The sequence below is a fragment of the Rhinolophus sinicus genome, linkage group LG02 (assembly GCF_036562045.2).
Source record: "Rhinolophus sinicus isolate RSC01 linkage group LG02, ASM3656204v1, whole genome shotgun sequence".
Classification (NCBI taxonomy): Eukaryota; Metazoa; Chordata; class Mammalia; order Chiroptera; family Rhinolophidae; genus Rhinolophus; species Rhinolophus sinicus.
In genome coordinates, this window is record NC_133752.1 from 45,247,367 (window position 1) to 45,272,017 (window position 24,651).

The 24,651-nt window shown below is 42.2% G+C and overlaps 1 protein-coding gene across 2 annotated transcripts in view; it reads left to right on the plus strand.

Annotated features, from left to right (window-relative positions):
- The first annotated feature begins 12,977 nt into the window (after window positions 1-12,977).
- The window catches only part of LOC109452252 (broad substrate specificity ATP-binding cassette transporter ABCG2), a 106,066-nt gene continuing 94,392 nt past the window's right edge, over window positions 12,978-24,651 (plus strand). Inside the window, exon 1 of one of the 2 annotated variants that reach the window (XM_074323701.1) lies at window positions 12,978-13,572. The gene's annotated coding sequence lies outside the window, so the exon portion shown is untranslated. The remainder of the gene's footprint in view (window positions 13,573-24,651) is intronic. The other variant, XM_074323695.1, reaches the window with a different exon arrangement.

The following is a 24,651-nucleotide window of genomic DNA, read 5'->3' on the forward strand; positions in this document are numbered from 1 at the left end:
CATGATTCAGAAAGTTTAATGTAGTAGATGAACACATTAGAGATAGTAACTGAGCATATGTCACTTAAACTAGGGTAGAGAACTAAATTATGTCCAAGCCAAATGAGTACCATGTTTCCCCGAAAATAAGACCTAGCCGGACCATCAGCTCTAATGCGTCTTTTGGAGCAAAAATTGATTTAAAACCCGGTCTTATTTTACTATAATTTAATTTTTGCTCCAAAAGATGCATTAGAGCTGATTTTTCTGGCTAGGTCTTATTTTGGGGGAAATGGTATAAATGGAGAGCAGATGTGAGTGAATGAAGGAGTGACTGCTTTAAACAGTACAGGATTTAGAGGATCATTTACAAAGTCCAACAAGTCAGTCTATGAACCATAAGCATGTATTGAGAACCTACTGCATATGTCTAAATGACATCAGGATGGGTCTAGCAGGGCTTGAGGAAGGTAATGTTTGATTATCTCCCTGGAGGAACTTTGTCCAGGTACAGAGAACGAGGAAGGTGAGTTAGACCAGAAAGATACCAGTGTTCACCTGCACAGATGAAGCAAAGATATTTGGAGGCAAGAGAGATATAAGCAGTGAAGTCATTGGGCCTTTGGTCACATGTCAAGGGTAGGTTCTTTCAAGGGCCAGGGGCTTATGTCAGTCTGAGGAGGCAGGTGACCAAAGGCACTTTTATAGCAAAATAAAAGTGCCAGGCCCTTATTCAAAAATGGGGACCTCTCAGGTGGCAGAGCTGAGATGACTGTGCCACAGAAACTGGCAGTGACACAATTTTGGCAAGGGCCACAGACAGGTTAGGAAGTGCAATACTGCGCTGGAAGCTTCCCACATACCTGGAACTATGGGCAATTTCTCTACTGTGTGTATTCTGATGTGAGTTTCAACTACAGGAAGATGTCTCCCTCACAGAGACTGTCCTCCAGTGTCACACTGCACAAGGAAATAGCACATTCCCTGCACATCTACGGTTTCTGGTGCCACATGAAGTGAGACCTCGGGCTGAAGGCTTTCCCACGTTCCCTGCACTCTTAAGGGCGTTGTCCATTGTGAACTCTGATGTTTAATGAGGCTGGAACTTGGGATAAAGGATTTTCCGTATCCACTACAGTCATAAGGCTTTTCTACAGGGTGAACTCTGTGTACAATAAGGCTGGAGCTCTAGTCAAAGAATCGCCCACATTTGCTGCACCTACAAGGCTTTCCCCTCCAGTGTGAATTTTCTGCTGTTGAATAAAACTGGAGACATGGGTGAAAAATTTCCCACATTTTTTTTTTCCCATTTACAAAGCCTCTCTCCAAGAATTATGGTTTCTTCCTCCCTCCATCAGAGGCACCTCCACCACGAAGGAGAGAGGGCTCTCCGGGTGCCCCACCTCCACTGGCCAAGGCCAGAAAAGCCACGATAATGGCGGAATCCGTGCCCTCCGCGCCCTCTGCCCTGGCTCCACTGGTCCCATGGCTACGCGTGGTGAGGGCCCGAGAGAGGCCTGGACTTGCAGCGCTGGGGAACTTTTTTCCTTCAGTCCCATAACAGATGCCGGACAGCTAGTTTCCTTTTCCCTCCCCTTTTTCTTTGGTTTCCTGTACCGTTCCTTCCTTTCTCCCTGTGGCCGACAAAGACCGAAACCCACCTCAGACACCAGACCTTAATTTGAGAGCACCCCCACCTGAGCCACTCGCTGGATCTGCCTTCTCCCAGCTCTTCCTCCTTCCGGTTCTTCCTTCCTTGGTGCCCTTGGTGAACTTGGGAGAACAGGCCTTCCTGCCCCATCACCGGGCAGTCATTGGATGCAGGCTGTCTTCGGCAAGAGGACACAAATGTTGGCAAGGAGCCTCTTCTGCCTAGGGAAATATCTGGAGAGGATGCCACATGAGAGCTGTCCCCTGGCCATGCTCCCAGCAGCTGGGGGAGCAGTTCCTTCCATCCTGAAGGTAGGTTCTGAGCACCACAACCCAGCATCCACTTTGCAGACAAGACTGAAAAGATAAGGGATTTGCTCAAGGTCCCAGAGGTGTTTCTGTCCCGCTCAAACCCTCATTCTCAGGAACTTTGCCCCATTCATTGCTCTTGCTTAACTGGCCTGAGTAGCCATGTGTGCGCCCACTGACACTTCTTGATGTTTGGACATGATACTGAATAGAGTTAACCTTAGCTAGTCAACAACCAATTAGATTCTCTCTTAAAAATTTGTACTAAGGGATGTGTGGGCTCTGGAGCTGTATAATCCAAGGAGCCAGGATTGCGAGATCATGTCAAACTGGCATGGCCATTTCTAGATAATGTGCATACTTTTGAGTATGCAGAGAGAATATACTTGCTCAGAGAGGGTCAGAGAAGTGGAGAGAAGAGCTGCCTCCATTCATAAGAGTCTCAATTCCAATGCATGGCTAGTTTGAGAAGATTTCTGTAGAGATCAACACTCCTGCAGATAACAAAATACAAAAAGCAACTACTTGAGCATGCTGGCTAGGGATTCAAACCCAGCCTTCTTTCATTCCAAAGTCAGTTATTTTTTCCACTTCAGAAATCAGAGAAGGTTAATAAGTACTTGTACATTAATAATTAGATGGAAAAAATTCCAGAAGGATGCTGAGAACGCTGCAGCTATTCACTGGAAACCGAGAGGAGCAGAATAATTGGAAAATGTGTCAGGGATAAAGGAGAGCACACTAAAGCACACTAAGACCGAGTCTAAGACCAAGACAAAAGTTAACCAAACTCATAGACCACATTTCTGACTACACTGGTGGTTCCCACTTCCCTTCCTCTCATTCACTCCTCAAATCACTGCATTCTGCCATCTCACTCCACCACGCCGATGAAGCATCCATCTCAAAGGTCCACAATAACCTCCTATCGGATAAACACAGTGATTCTTTTTAGTTTTTATCTTATTTGACCTCTCTTCAGCATGCAACACTCCTGGCTACTTCCTTCCCATTGAAACTCTCCTTTCCCAGTACCTTTGTGGTTTTCCTTCTAAATATCCAGCAGCTGCTTCTCAGTCTCCTGACTGTTGGTTGTGGATGTTCCCCAGGTCTACCTGAGCTCTTAGTGTGTGTTCTCCTGGTGCAAGCCGATATATTCTCTTTTTAAAGTCTATATTATCTTTGTTTCTAATATAATTTACTTGTAAGTTTATACTGTAGGGGACAGAAGTTCCTCTGGAGCCTGTGGGATCTCAGTTGCCTTTAGCTCAAAAAGCCAATACATTCTTATGACCTGTATACTGATGACTTCCAGCTGTACTCCTGGCGCAGATTTCTCTCCTGAGCTCCAAACTCAAATATCCAGATGCAGACTGGAAATGTCCACTCAGAGGTCCCGTGGGCACCTCAACTTTAACATATCCAAAACGCAATTCCCACCCAAATCTATTCCTTCTAGTCCGCCTATCTTGATGAATGCCAGTGCCTCCTACTCAGACCCCCTTTCTTCCTTCAGGTCTTAAATTTTCCTCTGCTCCTTCATCACTGCCTTTTCCTTAGATCCGACTGACACTGTAGCTTCCCAACTGATTTTCCTGCTTTCGGGGTCACCCCTTGTTCACTCTCCACATTCTGATCACTGCACGCTCATGTTTGCCTTCTTCCAATTTCACCTCCTAGATAAATTAAAACTCCTTCATTCCTTTGTGGTCTATTCCTGCCACTCTAGCATAATTTCTTCCACTTCCAACCTTCCTTCCTAAGCTTTATCCCAGCCTGTGTACATTTTTCTCTCTCCCGGTAATACATCTCCCCACTTCTTTCTTTGGTTAACTTCAAAACTCAGATGTCATTGCCTCTGGGATGTTCTGAGACTCCTCCAGTCTGGACTAAGTTCCCCTTCTATTTATTCCTATGACATCCAATACTTCTATCCTAACACTTATTACCCTATATCATAACTCTTTGTTTCCTTTCCTTCCTTTACCTTTAGATTGTGAATTCCTTGAGAGCAGGGACTAGGTATTTTTTTCTATATAATTCTAACAGCACAGGGTCTGGCACATAGTAGGTATTCAAAAGTTTGGAATGACATACTTAAAGAAAAGCTATCCCATTCCTGAGCCTTATTTTAAAATTTGAAGGTACACCCTTCCAAAAAAAAAAAAATCATAGAAAGAATAAAAATCAGTGTGTTACTAAGAGAAATGAAGCCCTCCGATTTATTCAGTTACAACCAAATTGAATAGGTGGGCCCAACATCATTATATTAAGATCTTGTTCAGTTGGTTCTAGCAAGTTATGCTGGCACAGCTGAGAAAGTATGACAGTGATGCTTGAAGTAAGAAACAATGCTAATGTAAGAAGATCCAAATATAGAGTCTTCGTAGGTCCTGCTCAGAATGTCTTTACATTGCGGTATTTCCCTGATGCTAAACCTGCTCTAAAGGATCAAAGGGTCACATGTTAGTCTTGTAGTTCAAAAGTATGATGCTGTTCACATAGCAATTATTTCATCAATGCTTTATAATCAGCCTTATCAACCAAATAATATTTTAATATAAACTGAACCTCTAAACATTACTTAAAACTTAAAATAAAATCACACTTGTGGCAGAACTTTGAAATGCCAAATCTGCTTCAATGGCTGCTTCTGAATTTTAAAAGCCAAACACCAAAACAGAAAATTAGTGACACATTTTCTTTGTTAACTCTTCATAATTATTATGTACTGAACTGATGACACAAGAAGTTCTAGGAGAGGGAAGCTCACATCAAAGCAATTACTTTTATTGGGCAGACCAATCTTAGCTCTTTTTATTGCCTGGCACGTTTGTATGGCTGTTTATTAACGAGTAGAGTTTAAGAAGTCTAGGTACAATAAAGTTTATGACTGGTCCCTAGATCAGCTCTACAGAGAAGAGAGACTCTCAGGCGGGCAGTACTGCCTTGATTTTCTTTTTTTCCACAAGGCTTAAGATCTAGACAACAAATATGGCAAATTTTTATATATTTACATAATCATGCAGTTGTATGTTTGTATATGTCTTCTGTGTCAGAGAAGGCAAAAGAAAGTGGCATGAAGGAAGGAACTATTTAAAATAATTTTAAAAATTAGAAACAATGTGCCCCACAAGAGAATGTGATATAAACTGTGGTATAATCATAATCGTAAAAATCTACACGTATATAGTCTATATTGATACATGGCTTATGAACCATCAGGAGAGGAAAAAATTCTTGCTCTCCCCTCTTAGGTATAGTTTCTTGGGACCTGCAAATTAAACTGATAGATTAATAGAAGCAAAAAACGTTTATTCATTTGGAAGTAGATAATAGCTAAGTGGTTACAGTTGGAGGTATATCTACCTAACTTAGCAGGGGAGAGAGGGTAGTGGAGAAAAGTCTTCTATGGGGAAAAAAAAATAAATTTCTTTAGGAAAGAGAAAATGGATTTTCAGGAGAACAACCTGGAGCTGAGAAGTTTTGTGATAATATGTGTTTATGCATATGCAAATGGCGTTTTCAATCTTCTTCATGACCCTGAAACTCCCCCAGAGATGGATGGATTTATGGTGGATTTACTCTTGGTCTCTTTCCCAGTAGTAGACCCATCCTGAAGAGGGAATTTATGACAGCCTCATTTCTCAGATGTTTTTGCTTTTACTCAGATAAGAAGCCCCGAGAAGGCTTCTTTCTGCATCTGTTGATTTTCAATTGCCTTTGACTCAAAATAGTCCTTATGGCAAAGTGGCATAGCCTGATCCCCTTCAATATAAAGTTATATTAGGTGGAGAAAGTCAGAACTAAAATAACCTGAATGTATTCACTGATTTTCAAATGTAAAAAAAAATATGTATGAGCATGGCAGAGACTGGAAATTAGTTTGGAAAAAAGAAAAGTTGCTAATAGTTCTTAAATTTCTTGTTCTGTAAATTTACTAAAATTCATAGCCATTGGTCATTTTTTAATGAGGGAGGAGAGGTAAAAGAATATTAAGAAGAAATTCAGTCAGGCAGGGAGAGAGATAATAAAGGAAAAAGTAGAAAAGTAGTGAGAGGAAAAGAAAGGCACATAAGGGAAGAAAAAAAAAAAAAACATGGGGAGAAACATTTGCTGAAAAGCAAAACTGACACCTAGAGAGACAAGAAACTAGTGGCAGAAAAGAGAATATTTTACTGTGTAGGTTGTATATTGACTATTTATGTCTCACAACAAGCCCTTAATGGTGTTATTATACCCATTGTACAAAGGTCAAAAATGAGTCATATGGTTTTCTCTTTTATCTAAATAACTTCCTCAGCTGTTTAGATGAGGAGGGCAGGATTTAGGCCACTCCTGACTTCCCATTCAAGCATTTGCCCTGATGCTTCTCATGCAGACATGCCAACATTTCAGAAGACGTTTCCACCATCCATTGAAATAGTGACAAATGATTCAGTGACTTAACATAGATCATTTTGACACCCAAAATATTTTTTATGCCTTGATTTTGATTTTTTTAAATAAATATTTATTTCCCCAATAACTTGCAAGCACAAAAAAGCACCAGCTCTTTACCTTTGGCACAGAGATGACCTTATAAGAAATAAGGGACCTTTATTGGCTCTTTGCCTCGTTAGAGAAATAGCTGGGGATTTCAACAGAGGTTCCTAGGAATGGTTGGTTTATTCCTAGTTGTTTGGAAAAAACTCAGATGTTCTAGGGTAAGATAATATGCGTTGCTAGTTAGTGTGCCTTAGTCAACAGAAGGACTTCCATTCAATAAACTTCTTTCCCATAAGTTCTGTCTTCTTTAGCTGTGAGCCAGAGGTTTTCACATCTTGTTCCGCAGAACCCAGGAGGGCCTCAAACATTTTATTCTAACTTTTTAGAAGTTATTTTTTGTGAGCTTGGTGGTTATCTTTGGTTCTTAAAAACAGTATACAAAAAAACACATGAATATATTCTTGTGAATTGCGAATTGATTAATACATTTTTATCAAGCACCTGCTTATATACCAGGCACAATTCTAGGGACTAAGTATATATCAATGAGCAAAGCAGATAAAAATCCATACCCTCATAGAGCTTACATTCTACTGGAAGGAAAAAAACTAACACAATAAATAAAGAAATCACATATGTTAGAAGGTGATAAGTGCTATCAACAAAAATAAGATGAGGCAGATCAAGAGTACTAGTAAGAGGAATTGGAATTTTAAATTGGGAGGTCAGGGTAGGCCTCACTGAGAAGTTACCAGTTGAAGAAAAACTTGAAGTGAGGGAATGAGCCATATGGATAAATGTAGGAAGAGCATTCTACACAATGGGAACAGCCAGTGGAAAGGCCCTGACGTAGGTAAATGTATGGATATTTGAAGTATTGCAAGGAGATAGGTTTGGCTACATTAGAATCAGTGAAAGGGAAAGTGACATCAGAAAAGTAGGTATGGAAGATACTGATTGTAAAGATTTTTGGCTTTTACTCTAAAAGAAATAGGAAAGTATATAAATACACATTAGGAAGTCCTTAAACAATAGAGATGTATATTTTCAATATAGCATCCCTACTTCCTGATTTCATATGTCCCAGAGATTGCTGCCATTTTGGGTCAGTCATGTCTTTCCAGAGGTTTTTCTATGTGACTATATACATAGATGGGTATATATGTGTGGGGACAGAACCAGGAGTGCAGTTTCCAGGCTCTCGGTCTCACGTGGAAAGGTGCTGGCTCAGGTAATAAATGGCCATCAACTGTGATTGGATGGCCATCAGCTGTGGCTAGTTGGCCGTCAGCTGTAACCAGTGAGCCATTGGCCACTAATATAACTGCCGTGGCTACGCTAGCAGAAAATGGGGCTAGCAAGAAGATGGTGGCTGAGCTAGCAAGAGCAGATTGCAGTTAGCACGGTGGATTGCAGCTAGCGAGGGGAGTCAGTCAGTTGGCAGAAAAGCGGACAGCAGGTCGCATGTCGTGTGAATCCAGCCTCCAGTGAGACTATAGTGGTATGACTCCCCTACTTATGGCTCCTTGTGTGTTCCTTTTTGGCCTCATCATATCCTGTGTTCTTGTGTGGGGAGCAGGATTAGAGACCCCAGAAGAGGCCCCACAGGCTGCCCCGCACGACAAATGGGGCAGCAAGCAGGGTACGGTGCGGGCCAAAGCTCTCCGAAGGGCGGTGGAACAGTTTGTGCATATGAACCCTCAGTCCCAGGAAGACCAGGAGGAGCCACTGCTGGAGAGCTCGAGCCCCCTGGAGAGGTGGAAAACGTGGATGTTTCCTCAACCAGCATAAGCCAGAGAAAGTGAAGGTCGTTGCGGCCTTGTGGGCTGGTGTGGGGACAGAGCCCCAGAAAGCAGTTTCCAGGCTCTCAGCCTCACATAGACAGGTGCTGGCTCAGGTAGTAAATGGCCATCAACTGTGATTGGATGGCCATCAGCTGTGGCTAGTTGGCCGTCAGCTGTAACCAGTGAGCCATTGGCCACTAATATAAGTGCTGTGGCTACGCTAGCAGAAAATGGGAGCTAGCAAGAAGATGGTGGCTAAGCTGGCAAAAGTGGATTGCAGAGAGGTGGATGCCGCCAGCGAGAATATAGTGGTATGACTCCCCTACTTATGGCTCCGTGGGTGTTCCTTTTTGGCCTCACCATATCCTGCGTTCTTGTGGGGGAGTGGGAGCTGAGACCCCGCAGGCCTCCCTGCACAACAGCTGGGAAGTGCTTGCTGAGACCCTCACCCCCAGGTTGGGGAGGCCTTGGAGCCCTTCTCCTGTGGAGAGTGCACACATTGTGAGGCTAACGGGCAGCCCTGGCGAATGACTGTGGACTATGGGGAATGGGCCTTCTATCCCTAATTTAAATGACTGCTTGACTGTTTGCTTGGGAACACACCACCATGTAGTGAAACTGGCGGATGTTTGCTTTTGTGTCTTGACCAGCCGCCGTGGAGAATATGTGAGAAAGACTGGCTATGTCCAGGAAGACTGGCTGTGCCCAGAAAGACTGGTGATAACCTGAGAGGCCGTGGCTGTGCCCAGGAAGTCAGGCTGAGCCCAGAGAGAGTGGCAGTGCCCTGAGAGGCCCTGGCTGTGCCCGGGGAGACTGGTGGTACCCTAAGAAGCCCAGGAAGTCTGGCCGTGCCCAGAAGCACTGGTGGTGCCCTGAGAAACCCTGGCTGTGTCCAGAGAGCCTGGCTGTGTCTAGGATATTGCATTCACCTCCAGGCTCCTCACACAGGGCCCCTCGCAGAAGATGCTTGTCGCGTAGATTGTGAGGTGAGACCCTGTAGGGGTGGAGTGTGGGGACAGAGCCAGGAGTGCAGTTTCCATGCTCTCGGCCTCACATGGAAAGGTGCTGGCTCAGGTAATAAATGTCCATCAACTGTGATTGGATGGCCACCAGCTGTGGCTAGTTGGCTGTCAGCTGTAACCAGTGAGCCATTGGCCACTAATATAATTGCTGTAGCTACGCTAGCAGAAAATGGGGGCTAGCAAGAAGATGGTGGCTGAGCTGGCAAGCGTGGATTGCAGTTAGGATGGTGGATTGCGGACAGTGTGGATCCAGCCACCAGTGAGAGTATAGTGCCGCCAGCGAGAATATACTAGTATGACTCCCCTATCTATGGCTCCGTGGCTGTTCCTTTTTGGCCTCACCATGTCCTGCATTCTTATGTGGGGAGCGGGACCAGAGACTCCGCCTGCCGCCCCACAGGACAATATGTATGGAAAAACTATGAAAATACATAGTTTTGTTTTGTGATTGTATGTGTGTGTGTGTGTGTGTGTGTGTGTGTGTGTGTGTGTGTCTGTCTGTCTGTCTGTGTACTTACATGTGTTTTAACATTTGTATGCTCTATGTTAATTAGCAACTTGCTTTTTACAATTAACATGTCTTAGAGATCTTTCTTTGTCAAGACAGTACATATATTTCTATCTCATTATTTTTAACTGTTCCATAATATTTTATGGTATGCATATGCTACATTTTATTTAACCTTACTGGTGAACATTTAGGTTCTAATTTCTTTTTTTTCTTTTCTTCCTTCCTCCCTCTCTCCTCCATTCCCTCTTTCGTTCTTTTTACCTTCCTTCTTTTTTTCTTTCCCATATTGAATTACTACTGTCTTAATATTATATTTAATAACATAAAATTACATGTTACATGGGACTTGGGAGAAAATTTGAAAATTAAAGCTTGTGTTACCTCTGTCAGAAAAGCAATGTGTTTTGTAAATTGGAATCACTTAGATTTGCCTCATTGGAAAAGAGGCTTGGGTTACTTCTTAAATAAAAACTTATTTAATGTTTATTGTTCTGGAATAAATGGGTGTGGGGACAGAGTCCCAGAGAGCAGTTTCCAGGCTCTCGGCCTCACATGGAAAGGTGCTGGCTTGGGTAGTAAATGGCCATCAACTGTGATTGGATGGCCATCAGCTGTGGCTAGTTGGCCGTCAGCTGTAACTAGTGAGCTATTGGCCACTAATATAACTACCGCGGCTGTGTTGGTTGGTTAGTCGGTTGGGTGGCAGGCAGAGAAGCAGACAGCAGGTTGCAGGTCATGTGGATCCAGCCTCCAGTGAGACTATAGGGCCGCCAGTGAGACTATAGTGGTATGACTCCCCTATCTATGCCTCCGTGGGTGTTCCTTTTTGGCCTAACCATATCCTGAGTTCTTATGTGGGGAGCGGGACCAGAGGCCCCAAAGGCCACCTCGCATGACAAATGGCGCAGTGAGCAGGGTCTCCCACACGACAATGGGAATTATGAGGACTTGAGCCTAGTTACTCTGAGCTTTGCTAAGAGTTCACTGGTCACCTTAGCCAAGTCAGCCATAGATCTACATCAGTAAGAAGTAGGAATCCTACATCCGTAATCTGCTCATTCTACACGAGGCACTCTCTTTTCCCACCACCTACAGCCTGAACCAATATGGTGTTCCGCCAGCACTGTTGTCAGGTCATGTGTGTTAGTTTTGTCTACCCATCCTTGATGTCAACCCCTGGAGGACAGGAGCCATACCATATCATACATTCCTTTTTTCCCCAACAGTGTCTAGCTGATCCTTAGAATCATGCTTATTTTTAATATATGTTTTAATTATCCTTAAACTTAGATTTGTCAGGTTAGCTTTAGAATAAAGCTTGGTTTAGAATAAAACTTGGAATAAAATTTCTTCCATCTCTATGGATGTATCTGCACTTCTTTTAAACGTACCATTGGTAAGGAAGTTTGTAATTTTGTGCTGGTCTGGGTTTCTCCCCCCAGGCCTTGCTTATGTATAAACAATTGCACTAGTAGTATAGTGCACACATGCCTTGCTCAATTAAATACCAGGGAGGTACAGGTGCCTCTGCTTTGCTCATGCTTATATAACAACAAAATGGTCAACTGTGCAATTACTAGAATTATCACACAGTAATATCACAGTAGTATGAGGATCACAGTAATAGCAGATAAATAATTTCACACTTATTCATGTTTATGATAAAGAGTGAGATGAAATTAGAGTCCTTGCTGGTACCTGTGTGTGGGAACAGAGTCCCAGAGAGCAGTTTCCAGGTTCTCTGCCTCATATGGAAAGGTGCTGGCTCGGTTATTAGATGGCCATCAGCTGTAATCAGATGGCCATCCACTGTGGCTGGGTGGCCATCAGCTGTAACCAGTTAGCCATTAGCCACTAATATAACTGCCATGGCTACGTTAGGAGGTTAGTTGGTTGGTTGGCAGGGAAGCGGATGGCAGATTGCGGATTGCTCATTGTGTGGAGCCTGCTTCCTGTGTCTCCAACACAGCTGCCAGAGAGACTATAGTGGTATGATTCTCTTATTTATGGCTCCATGGGTGTTCCTTTTTGGCCTCACCATGTCCTGTGTTCTTATGTGGGGAGCAGGAGCTGAGTCCCTGCCATGACACTGTGGGTTTCAGTAAGTGCTAGTTTCTCTCCTTCCTTCAAAAGGAAATAATTAGCCTGATGAATTTAACCTGTTTAGAAGGTAGACCATATTTAAAAGAGGTTCAACTCTATCCACAAGCATGACAACCATTTTATGTCAAGGTTTGTGCTAAATCTTGTTTTTTGCTGGAATAAAGAATAATTTCACACATATTTCAAAGATTTGTTGTGTGGTGTGATTAAAATGCAAATTTATTTAAAAGAGTTCTCTATGTTATTTTTGACATTATGTGTTTTCTCTTCCGGGGTACTTAAAATGCAACTATTACCATGAGGGAGGAGGGACTCCCAAATTAAAAAGTGATCCTCACATGGAAAAAATCCCTGGAGGAGTTATTTCTTAATGAGTAGAATTTCTGTTTGGAGTGACGAAAAAGTTTTGGAGATAGATAGTGATGGTGGTTACATAACATTGTGCATGTAATTAATGCCACTGAATCAAACATTTAAAAATGGTTAAAATGGCAAATTTCATGTTATATTTTACCACAATAAAAAATAATAAAAATAAATAGATAGAATTTCTTAACAATGTCAAGATTTTTTTTAACTTCCATTTTCAATAAGTGTTTAACTCAATAAATACTTATTGAGTGCCTGATTTGTGTTTAGGTATGCACAATAGAGAGAAGAATCAGGGTGGTGACTTAAATATAAACAGAACTTACAGCACAGCCAGTTCAGTGATGGGTATTTCACGTGTCTCATGGTGTTACCATGCCAGCTCTGTAAGGAAGGCATTACTGTTATCACTGTTTTACAGCTGGGAAGGCTTGGATGAAAAAACTTGTCAAGGATAGTGAAGAGTGGGACCAGAAACTCTTAGTAAATGCCATATTATTTCACTTGACATCATATTTTCAGAATATGAAATGCCTATATAATAGTCTTAAATTCCTATTATACTTCTGGTTTAGAAAAAGAGAACATTGGCAAGGATAGCGTGTTCTAAATACAGCTTCTCTCCTCTTTAAATCTTTGGTGGACCTTTACACTGAAACCTAACACTGTCTTTGCTTTGGCTTCTTTCACTTCCTTTCTAAATCTGTGTTATCTTCCTGCGTGTGCTTTTTTTGCTAGAAGGCAGAGCCTATGAAAAGAGACCCCCGATTACGGCAGAGCTAGTCAAAGACAGGAAGTTAACACAGAGCGAAACTATTTGCTAGAACTGGTTTTGGTCCTTCCTCGAGTTGTCGTTAGCATTGGAGATGCTGTCATCAGGATTCTGTTGCACAAAGAGAAAGATATAAAACTATCTCTCTGACATGGGAATTTCCTCCTGTTTCCCAGCCCCTTGCCAGGAACGCTGGAAAAGTATCCCAGGCTGCTTCGTTGTCAGTTTGAATCCCAGTGAATGAGAAAGAAATGTGGGTAAAAACCAGCTAACGGAGAAAAAAAGGAATTCAAGGCGATCTGAGAACTGTTCTTTTCACCCTGGACATTTCCTCAAGGCCAGTTTATTTTTGGAAAGCCTGAGTCCTTCTGGTGTTGCAGGACCTAGCCTGGGCTGATCAGTTTCCTCTGTGATTTTTTTTTTTTTCCCTCTTGCCTCTTGAGAGCTGGGAAAGGGAAGTTCCTGGACTTTAAGGGACATGGATCTTGGTTGAAGTCTCTATGGGAAGACCTATAAGTGTATCATCACTGCCTGTCTACTAAGGTTTGGGCTGCTTTCCTTCCAACATCACACATCATAATTGAGGTGAGTTGTTTGCCTGTTTTTTTTTTTTTTTTAATATTCATACTGAGTAGAGAATCTTGTTTCTTTTTTGGTATGTGCATTAACAAACATTGTCACTTACATCAGTACTTCTCCTTCTTTAATATAAGAATCACCTGGAGATCTTGTTAAAAAGCAGGCTTCTTAGAATTTAGTGGGTCTGGAGTGGGCCTGAGATTCTGCATTTCTGACAACGTCCCAAGTGACTTCAGTGCTGCTCCGGGAAACATGCCATGAGTAAACCTAGAGGCTTAAAACCTCTAGGTTTTTGTTTATTTTGGGAAGAGAAAAAAATTAGACAGCATCTCGCCCTGGTTGTGCCTGCTTTGATGGAGTATCTCTAAGCGTGGGAGTTTCTGTTAAACACTTCCGAGGTGTGGGAAACCAAATCACACCAAGTGAGAGACACATGTTGGACTGCTCCTTAGATTGCATGGGCCACTTTGAAGATAGCCAGAAATCGTTTTGTAATTTTTGTAATTTGGGGATTAAGTGTCCATATCATGCCCCACACTGGTGTGGTCAGTGATCACTTTGAACATTTCAGCTTCAATAAAAAATTACGCATGCTAGAAAAATAACTAGTGTCTTCCTCCTACTATTTGGAAGTGAAGATTGTAAAGCATACGAATCTATTACATAGTTGAAAATCAGTTCGAGTAAGGAATATAATTAATGTGTTTTATCTTCTTGTGAGAGGCATATGTGCCTCTTTCAACTGAAGCTCCCTGTCCTAAATAATCCATTTTAATCTGAAAGTAGCTTTTAATACAGAGACAAACCAAGAGGGAAAAAAATGAATAGCTAGGAAAAGGGAAATATTCTGTCCCTAACTGAGGGGAGAAAATAGCATGGGGGAAAAAATGGGAAAGAAAGGAGAGTGTTGGCTGGGAAAGTCACAACTTTGCAAAATGAATAAAAGAAACCCCAGCCTAGAAATAGAATTCTTTCCTACACATGCATGGGAATTTTTCTAGAGTAGTAGCTTGTTTTCCTAGGTTGGAGAAATGTGCTTGAGACAGAGTAGATAAATGATAAATGGTGTCGTTTTAATAAACATGCCGAAACCATTTGTCATTAAGTTGAGGATTATGCAATAGAATTAAAGGTCAGAATAGGTCCCATGAGGCCCAGGATGAACCCATGAAACCATCCCAGACAGAGAGGAGCTGCTTCTGTTTGAAATCAGCTTCAAATGACATTCCTTTCTGGTATGGCGTATAACTGAGACTGTTACTGAAATATTTAACAACCTGTGTGGCATGAGCATTGACCAATCAGAACAGAAGCTATTGTAAATAACCCATGCAACAGCAACCACTGGTAGGCAGTAAGAGAGCACAGGGCTGGATATTAGCCTAAACTATCCCAGATTTTAATTAAACTTTTGCGGGGGTAGGGGTAGGGGACAGAAATTATAAAGCTTCAGATGAGTGTAGAGACATATATAGTAAGTCCTCACTTAATGTCATTGCTAGGTTCTGTGACTTTAAGATGCAGAGCAACCCCTCATTCCAGCTGTTTATCTTCTGCAACCTACACTATAGAAAGTAGAGTTCTCTTATGTCACTGCAAGACTCAAAATCCTATCTGTTGCTTGAGTAGGATTAGGGACGATACACATATTCTTCTGTAAAGAGAGCAGAACATGAAATGTGATCACCACACTGTCTCTCCATACAAAGCATTGTCACATACATTATCCCACTTGATTTTTCACAACCATCATGGGGCACAGGTCAGGGTGGTTATTATTGTAACCTTTCAATGAAGAAATTTAGGCTCCGGTTAAGCAATTTGCTAAAAGGCACATGGCTTTAACCTTAGTATGGTATGCCATACTATGGTATACCACACATGGTATGCCAGGTTTAACCTTAGGCCAGATTGGCTCTAGATTCAGGTTAATCCTGTGCTTTTCTTCAGCATCCTCACAAGACCTCTAACATCTACATGGTTCTGTACTAGGGTTTGTTTTCTTTTTGTCATGATCTGAAACCTTTGTGCATTAAAAGTATCCTTTTCCTATTTCTTTGGTTCAAATGATTCATGTACAGTGGGTACCTTGGTTTTCAAATGTCTCCATTAACAAATATTTTGGTTTATGCATGCCATAAACCCGGAAGTAAATGCTTTAGTTTTCTAACACAACTCAGAAGTCGAGCATGTCACACAGCTTCCACTGAGTGCAAAATCCTGAGGCCTAGCGGTCGGCTGTTTAAAAACGTTTCAGAACTTGTGGATTACGTTCAAAAACCGAGGTACCACTATATTGTCTTAGCTTTGCCTCCATTCAGGCCTTTAATCCCCAGGAATGAATGTTTAAAAGCAGCGCTTCTCAAACTTGATCACGCTTGAAAATCAACTGGGGAGCTTGCTAAAACTCAGATTCAGAAGCCTCAGTTCCAGAGATTCTGATTAAGTAGGTCAGGGCTCAGGTCTGAGAATTTGCATTTCTAATAAGCATCCTGATGATCCCTGTGCTACTATCCACAGACCACTGTTTTAGACTATGGGCGCTGCTTCGGTCAATCATTTAAAATGGTATCTTTATGGTTTAGTGTGCTTAATAACAGATCATGGAACCAGAATTCCTGTGTTTGAATATTGATGTCATCACATATGCGATCTGTGTGATCCTAGGGAAGGTAACTCTTCTGTGCCTCAATTTCCTAATCTGTAAAATGGGTTCAATGATATGGCCTACTTCTTAAGGTACTTGTAAGGATTAAATGTTTTAAGAGCACTGGGCACAGATTATCTCCATAAGTGTATGCTCTTATTATTATAAGAGCATATTACAAGTCTTGCTCAATTTGTAATTATACTGTATGTTAGAAACAGCAACAACAGGAATTCACACAGATACCAAATGCTCTTCTTTGATGTAGATGTTATCCCAGGGTTTAATCATGAATCAAACATGTTCTTATGTGGGTGTGAGTAGATGTTCTGAGCTGTCAACTATCACTTCCCATTAAAGGAGAGGGAGCAAATGATGCTGAGAAGTTGGCTGGGGCCTGATCACACAGGGCTGTACATATTGTCATGTGAGCTTGGATTTGACTCTGAGAGTGCTGAACGCCATCCAAATAGTTTGAAGTTGGGGAGTGCAATCAGAATTGCATTTCAGAAATGTCTCTTCCTGCAGTGTGGAGGCTAGTTTGAAAGATGAGGCTAGAGGCTCTGTCAGACCTGTTTGCATAGACTGTTGCAGTCATCCTGGAGAGAATTAACAAAGCTTGAACTAAGGCAATATGGAGCAGGGATCCATGGTTCAGGTGATGGAATGAAGCATATGCCATGACTCAGAAAGGAAATATGATACTGTATTAAAACTCCTTAGCTCATGCCTCTTCTCTACATCGAAGCTCCATGAGGCTGACTGAGCCTAACTCTTATGTAATCAACCCCGCTGCTCCTAATAGGTCCTTGTTGAGTGTCTGGTGAGTGAATGGGTAAGGGAGAATAAATCAAATTCTTCTTGTGTGGCCTATAAGTGTTTGGGTGATGTGGCCCATGCTTATTTCTCCAACTCATCTCCCTCCTCTCTTGTTTTTGTTCTTATCACACTGGCCTTTCTTTAGGCCTTTGAAAATGCCCAACTGTGACCTCTAGTCTAGGGGATGTCAAACTACTGCCCTTGGGAAAAATCCATCCTACAACCCATTTTTACAGATAAAGTTTTATTGGAACACAGCCGCACCCATTTGATTATGTATTGTCTACAGCTACTTTAGTGCTACAATAGCAGGGTGGAGTAATTGTGACAGAGACCTCATGGACTGTGAAGCCCAAATATTTACTGTGTGGCCCTTTATAGAAAACCTACTACTTTTCCTCCTACTTTCTAAGTTCTTCTGGCTGGGCTAATAATAAACTAACAGAGACAAATTAACAGGAGAAAGTTAAAGTTTTAGTATGTGCACATGGGAAAATCACATAAACATGAAAATTTTAGACAGAGAAGCAACATTGGGTACATATGACATTTTTGGACAAAGGAGAAAAGGGGCGAGGTATTAGATTCTAGACGTGAGAATGGCGGTGATTTACAAGTAGGTGAAGAACACACAGGTCAGACAACTCAGAAACAATGGGACACAGTGGGTCTCTAGCTAACAGGCTTGGAGTCTTCCTGACTAATGCTGGGGTGAAGACTCTTAGGGTGATTAAGCCAAGGCTCCCTTCCTAAAGCAGGTTTTCCTGTCTGAATCCCTTGGGCAGGATAAGGGTGGAGGAGGGTCAAAGGTTCTGGGTTTTTGTTTCTTAATAAACAGTTTGAAATCAATATCCCGAAAAGGTGGCTTCAGGGTGGCAAAATTTTGGTTCCCTTCAATCCCCACTTTAGTTCTTTGAAGTTACTGATTTAAAACTCGACCCTCAACGAAGTTACAGTAATCAAAACACTGGTACTGGTATAAAGACATATACAGACCAATAGAGCAGACTAAGGGTGCCGAGACCATTCAATGGCGAAAGACATTCAACAAACTCTATTGCGAAAACTGTATGTCCACATGCAAAAGAATTAAGTTAGACACTTATCTTACACCATATACAAAAATTAAGTCAAAATGGACCAAAGACATAAATGTAAAAGCTAAAAGTATAAAAATAAGAACTCTTAGATGAAAATATAGGGGGAAAGCTTCATGACATTTGGGATGAATTTCCTGGATATGACACCAGAAGCATAGGCAACAAAAGATAAACTAATTGGACGTCTTCAAAATTAAAAACTTTTGTGCATCAAAGGACATTATTAAGAGAATGAAAAGACAAACCATAGAATGGCAGAAAATATTTGCAAATCATTGATTTGATAAGGGGTTAATCTCTAGAATATATAAAGAACTCCTACAGCTTAACAACAAAAACCAAACCACCCAATTAAAAAAGTGCAAAGGTCTTAAATAGACATTGCTCCAACGTAGGCATACAATTGACCAATAAGCACATGGAAAGATGTTCAACATCACTAATCATTAGGGAACTGGAAATCAAAACCACAATGAGATACCACTTCATACCCACTAGGCTGGCCATGATAAAAAATAAGAAAAAGGAAAATAACAAATGTTGGCATAAATGTGGAGAAACTGGAACCTTTGTGCTTTGCTGGTAGGAATGTAAAATGTTGTAGCTTCCATAACAAACAGCTTGACAGTTACTCACAAAGTTAAACATGAAATTACCACGTGATCCAGCAATTCCTTTCTTTTCTTTCCATGTATCACCCATCCATTTACCTACTGTCTATGGCTGCTTTCATGCTACAATGCCAGAGCAGAGTGGTTGCAACAGCAACTGCATGGCACACAAGCCTAAAATATATACTATCTAGCCTTTTACGGAAAAACTTGCCAACCAATCCCTAATGTAGGTAAAGATAATAGACTAGAGATATTTGTTTACGCTTTTCCAAGAACTTTCACGATATTCATTCAAGTCAATCTTATTGAATGAAACAGCCTACTATGCTTCAGGCACTGTCTTAGGCACTGGGTATAGAACAGTAAATGAAATAGAACCCAGTTCTTGTAAAGCTCACCTTCTAGTGGGAGAAGACAGATAATAAACAATAACCAAATAAATAAGACAGTATGTTGGAAGATGAGAAGGGCTAGAAAGAAAAATATAGTAAGGGAAGGGGTAATCAGGAAGGCAAAAAGAGGTTTGCAACTTTAGGGTGGAGGAAAGCATCTGGGGACAGGAAATAGAGGCAGGAGGAGTGTGTCTAATATGTTAGAGAAACACATAGGGGACAAGTGTGGATGGAGGAACCATTCCTCTCCGTGCTCCCCACACCCATGCATTCTGGCTCTGTGCAGTATTGGCTCCTGGTTTAAGGCATATGCCATGTGCTGTAGGACAGTATCCCAATGTTGCATGGTGTCCGAGCTAGCGCTATCATTGAGACTTCTATAGGCCAGCTCACTGTTCTATCAAGCCAGCTCTTTCTGCGTGATAGGAGTACGCAGTGGATGTTGAGAGCATGAGCCCATTTCCAAAAACCTCCTGGACTATAGCATATGCCCATGGTCAGAGACAGTGTTATGTTGGTTACATGGCTATAGATGAGACAGTCTGTAACTTCATGATAGTGTTGGCAGAAGCTCTGCAGGCAGGGAAAGTAAATTTTTACCCAGAATAGGTGACTATCCCTGAGAGCATAAAGAGCTGGTCTCTTTACAATGGGAGGAGTCCACCATAATCAACCACTACTAGGTGGCCACCGGTCACGCTGGACAGTGGTGCCATATCATGGCTTAGTATTGGCTTCTTCTGTTGGCAGATTGGGCAATCGCACTAGATATAGCCAGACTGGCCTTGAGGGTTCGGTGGGGGTGGTGGTGGTGGTGAAAACCATGTTATTAGCTCACACTTCCTTCCATGCTGCCATGATTGCTTTGTATATGGACCTGCTGAGCTAGCACTGGAATGCCCGGGGAAAGAGGCGTCCTGACGTTCACAAAATAGGTCCCTTGATCATCTGATTTTTGACAGCCTTCACCATCATAAATACCCCTGTTGTACAGATTGAGGAAAAGGTAGAGAAGTGGTAGGCGAAGGTACTGGGAAGTTGGAGCCAACTCACCATACATGTCACTTGTGCCTTCTGGACCTGCTGGGGGCCTGGTCTTCCTCGACTGCATCCATGTTACAATGGAAATGTTGCTGCGTACATCCAGTTCTGTGGTTCATGATGGGAAATTCAGGTTGTACAGTCAGTTGGTGCCACCTGGTCATTATTTCAGTCTCAAAAACTAGGGCAAGCCACAGCTGCTTTTGAAGTAGAGAGTATTTGTCATCAGAGGAGGATATGGCCTCACCAAACCCCTAGAGGTCTGTGCTGTGGTGATTCTACCGGAGCTTGCCTCAAGCTCTATACAGACTCTCTTTCCGCAATATTCATTTCTACTACTACTTGGTCTGCTGGGTCCCAGGGCCTACGTGGCACTGCAGCTTCTCTTGAACCCTGGATTCCTTTCTTGTATCTGGTCCTACTCAAAAATGGTAGCTTTACAAATTATTGAATGAATGAGTCAGAGCAGCATGTTCAAACATTGCATCGATTACCTCCAAATTTGAAAGAGTTTCACCAAATATGGGGTATGATTTTTCCTTCACAGTGGGAAGTGCAAGATATAGCAACTTATGTCTCATTTTGGAAAGGCTGCCCTGACCTGCGCCAGGTGATGGGGCCTCTATGAATATCACGGATGGAATAGACCTATTACATTTTGTAGGGTTTAACTCCCACCCTTTGGCACCTGTATATGTAAATAAGGTATTTTTGATGCTTGTTTCTTTCTGCATACTGGATCTAATTGGCATAATGACATTAATATACAGCATCGGCATGATATCTTCTGGGATATTAAGACAATCAAGGTTCCTTTTAACTATATTATGATGGCAGGAGAAGAGAAAACATAGGTCTGGGACATGAACATAAGTATATACTGTTGTTCCTGCTATGTAAATGCAAATTGCGTTTGACTTTCCTTATTGATTAGAGAGGAAAAGAAAGTATTTGATAGGTCAGATAGCTTCATATCAGGGACCAGGTTCTGTGTTAATTGTTTCCACTAAAGATACCACGGCTTGAACTGCTGCTGAGATTGGCTTCACCACCTGATTACGATCATAATATTCTAATGTCATTCTGTGTGATCCATCTGACTTCTGTACCAGCTAAAAAGGGTTAGCTAAATGGAAAAGCCTGGAGGAATCACTGCCCCGGTACCATAAATATCTGTTGTAGGTATTAATCCCTGTAACTCTCTCAGGGACGTGCTATTAATTTTGGGTTTCTGTCTTGGTAGAGAGGAGGCGTGGGGGGGGGGGGGGGCAGTTCCAGGGGATTCCTGATGCTTCCTACAACAATAGTGATCACTCCATGTGACGATCCAGGGTTAGACTCACTTAGGCTAAGCGTCCATCTGTCTGCTGATCTCCAGGAGTTGCTACTCTGAATTTCTGAACTGGGTGGCATTTTGTGTCACTGAAGGTTAATGTAATTTCAGCGGTAGTATCTAATGATCCCGGAAACATTGGATATTGCCTTTGCTCAAGTGTATAGTCACCTAGCAAATCTTTTTGGGCCAGTGCTATTCCAATCCCTGGACCAGAAGGATTAGCATCACCCGGGAACTCATTAAAAATGCAAATTCATAGTCATTACCCCAGTCCTACTAAATCAGAATTCTGGGAGTGGGTCCCAAGAATCAGTGTTTTAATGAGATGCTCAGCACATTAAAAGATTGAGAAGCACTGACTTAGGTCAGTGGTTCTCAACTAGGAGCAATTTTGCCCCTCAGGTAGGGTTGCCAAATAACCAGCAGGTCACCCAGTTAAATATTAATTTCAGATATACAACAAATAATTTTTTAGTATAAGTATGCCCCCATGCAATCATTTGATGCTGAAATTCAAATTTAACCTGTATTTTCATTTGCTAAATCTGATAACCCTACTCCCCAGAGAATATTTGGCAATGTCTGGCAGACATTGGGGTTGTCACAACTGGGAAAAGGGCTGTGTGTGTATATTACTGCCATCTAGTGGACAGAGACTAGTACTGCTAAACATCCTGCAGTGTACAGGAGTCTCCCACACCAAAGAAATAGCCCAAAATGTAAGTATGTGCCAAGGAGAAGAAGCACTGGGTTGAAGGAAGATTCATGGTACACACCTATGGCCATGCTGCAAGATCTTTTCTCTAAAGTGCCCAGATTTCCCCGAGAGGGCCTCTCCATCTCTGAACCGACTTAGGCCTGGGTATTGGGTACAATACACACTTTGGCAACGTGAGTTAGGTTCTGCCTAGCAGACTTTTTCCCATTTGTATATGTCCAGCAGCATCTTAGTAAGCTGTCAACTTATGATTTCTTGGGACCCCATAAGCAATTAGCCATTGCCACAAAGCGCAGCAGGTCAAAACACTGATTATGTACTCCATCCTGTGGCTTATTGTGGTAGTTACTCCACATTGTCTGTAACAGTTCAGCACTAGAGCTGGCCGTTACAGTGCCGAATCCTTTTGTTCCCACTGAGAGAAGGACATACATTTTCATTGCAGCCTCACTTGCCAATATCTCTGCCTACAGAGCTCTTCAAGAATGCTGGTGCCTGCCTCACTAATGCATTTCCTAATGTCTTGTGAAAGGAGCATCTTTTAGACCTTCCCAGAGAGGTCTAATTAGGAGGTGAGGTCCTAATTAGGAGAGGTCTAATGACCTCTAATTAGGAGGTATTTTCCTGAAGCTTGCATTCCTTTGCCTACAGTATGCTAGAGAATTGCTGGCATTTCAACCTCATTAACGCTAGGCTATCACTGTGTCCAGGCTTTCATTAGCTAACCTTTTCAAACGCTTAGCACTATCCTCAGTATTCCAACCAATATGTTATACTCCAAAACCTGGGGGAATGTACCCATGTCAATGAATGTGACTTAAATATATTTTATCCTCATTGGCTTAACACTCTTAGCATCTGTACCCTCAGCTCCTCCCCAGGCTTTTCCTGATACAAGTTGTCAAAGTCATGTAAGTCTGTCAGGGTATAGGTTCTTTCCTTCTAGTCCAGGTATCTATTGCTGCATATAAACCACTCGATAACGAAGAGGCTTAAAACAATGACTTATTATTATGTCTCATGGTTCTGACTGAGTGGATTTGAGAGAGAATGAGAGAGGGATTGGGGTAGAGAATATAGAGAATTCTTTTGAACAGTTTTGTTGCAAAAGAGAGCAGAGCAATAGAACAGTGGTCAGAGGGTATGAGATGCAGAGAGATGATATTGGAATTGAGAGAAATAAATAACAGCATGTTTTTAGGGCATTGGGGAGGAGCTGGCAGCCAGGGATGTATAGAGCTGTAGATACACTGACATCGATATATAACTACACGATATATAAATATATAGCACATCCAGAATGCTATCTATAGCTAATGATGTGGAAGAGAAAGGGGGAAATTGCTGTCACTTAGTTAGGAAAGAGGGGATGATTTTAGTGCAAAGTGGGGACGTGGCCTGAGGCCTTAGACGGGAGCATGGACAGTTCATGTATGCCACAGCAGGAGGAGGGAAGGCAGAGTGTGCTGGTAGGTGGGCAGATACGGCGCAGGCATCTAGAAATCTCTTGTGCTTGCTTCAATTTTCTCAGCAAAGTAGGAAATAAGGTTGTCAGCTGAGAATGATGACAGGAGAGAGTACTGAGGAAAAAGAAGACATCGTGACATATTGAAATAGGAAAATAGAACAGTGAATGGCATCGGGAAATAGGGTATGAGTTGCTATACCAGTGAGAGTCCCAGCATTTAGATTCTTGATCATGAATAAAATCAGATAAATCATCATTCATATGTGTCTTTCTCGACCCACATTCAGCTGCAGAGATGTAGGCACAGAGTGAGGGAAGATCCGAATTTAACTAGAGTGTGTAGTTTTGCCAAGCAAGTGGCAATGCAAAGATGAGCAAGCGAGTTGAGGGTGTTTACAAGACTATTACTGTAATGCATAATGATGGAATCTCAGCTGGTATGGAGACTAAAAGGAACAGTGGGGGATGAGGCACAGTGACATATTAGTAAAATGAATGGATTGTAGTGTTTTTGTGGGTCAACTATTTGTTGGAGTTGGGTTACTAGAAGGAGCTGGGTGGAAAGAGGGGATAGGGTAGTCAGAGAGCAAGGTACATAAAATGAGACTGGTGATGACAGTGTCCACGGCGTGGCCTGGGAGTGCACAGCAGAGGCGGGGGTGGGGGGGAACAAGAGCATTGGAGGAGAGAAGTGAAAGGTAGTCAGAGGCTAGTGTGCTGGCAAAATCTCCTATGTGTATATTGAATTCACCAAGAAGTAAGACAGAAGTAGTATTAGAGAGAGGGACAGTGTACCAGGAGCTAAAGTTACTGATAGATGAAGGTCGGAAGTGGGTCCTGGAGTCTGAAGATAGTGGCCACTGTCAGGGGTATTCAGTGATAAAGTCTGATGACATGAAATGCAAAGCTGAGATCTTTGGGGTGAAGTTAGTAGATGATCCACTTTGGGA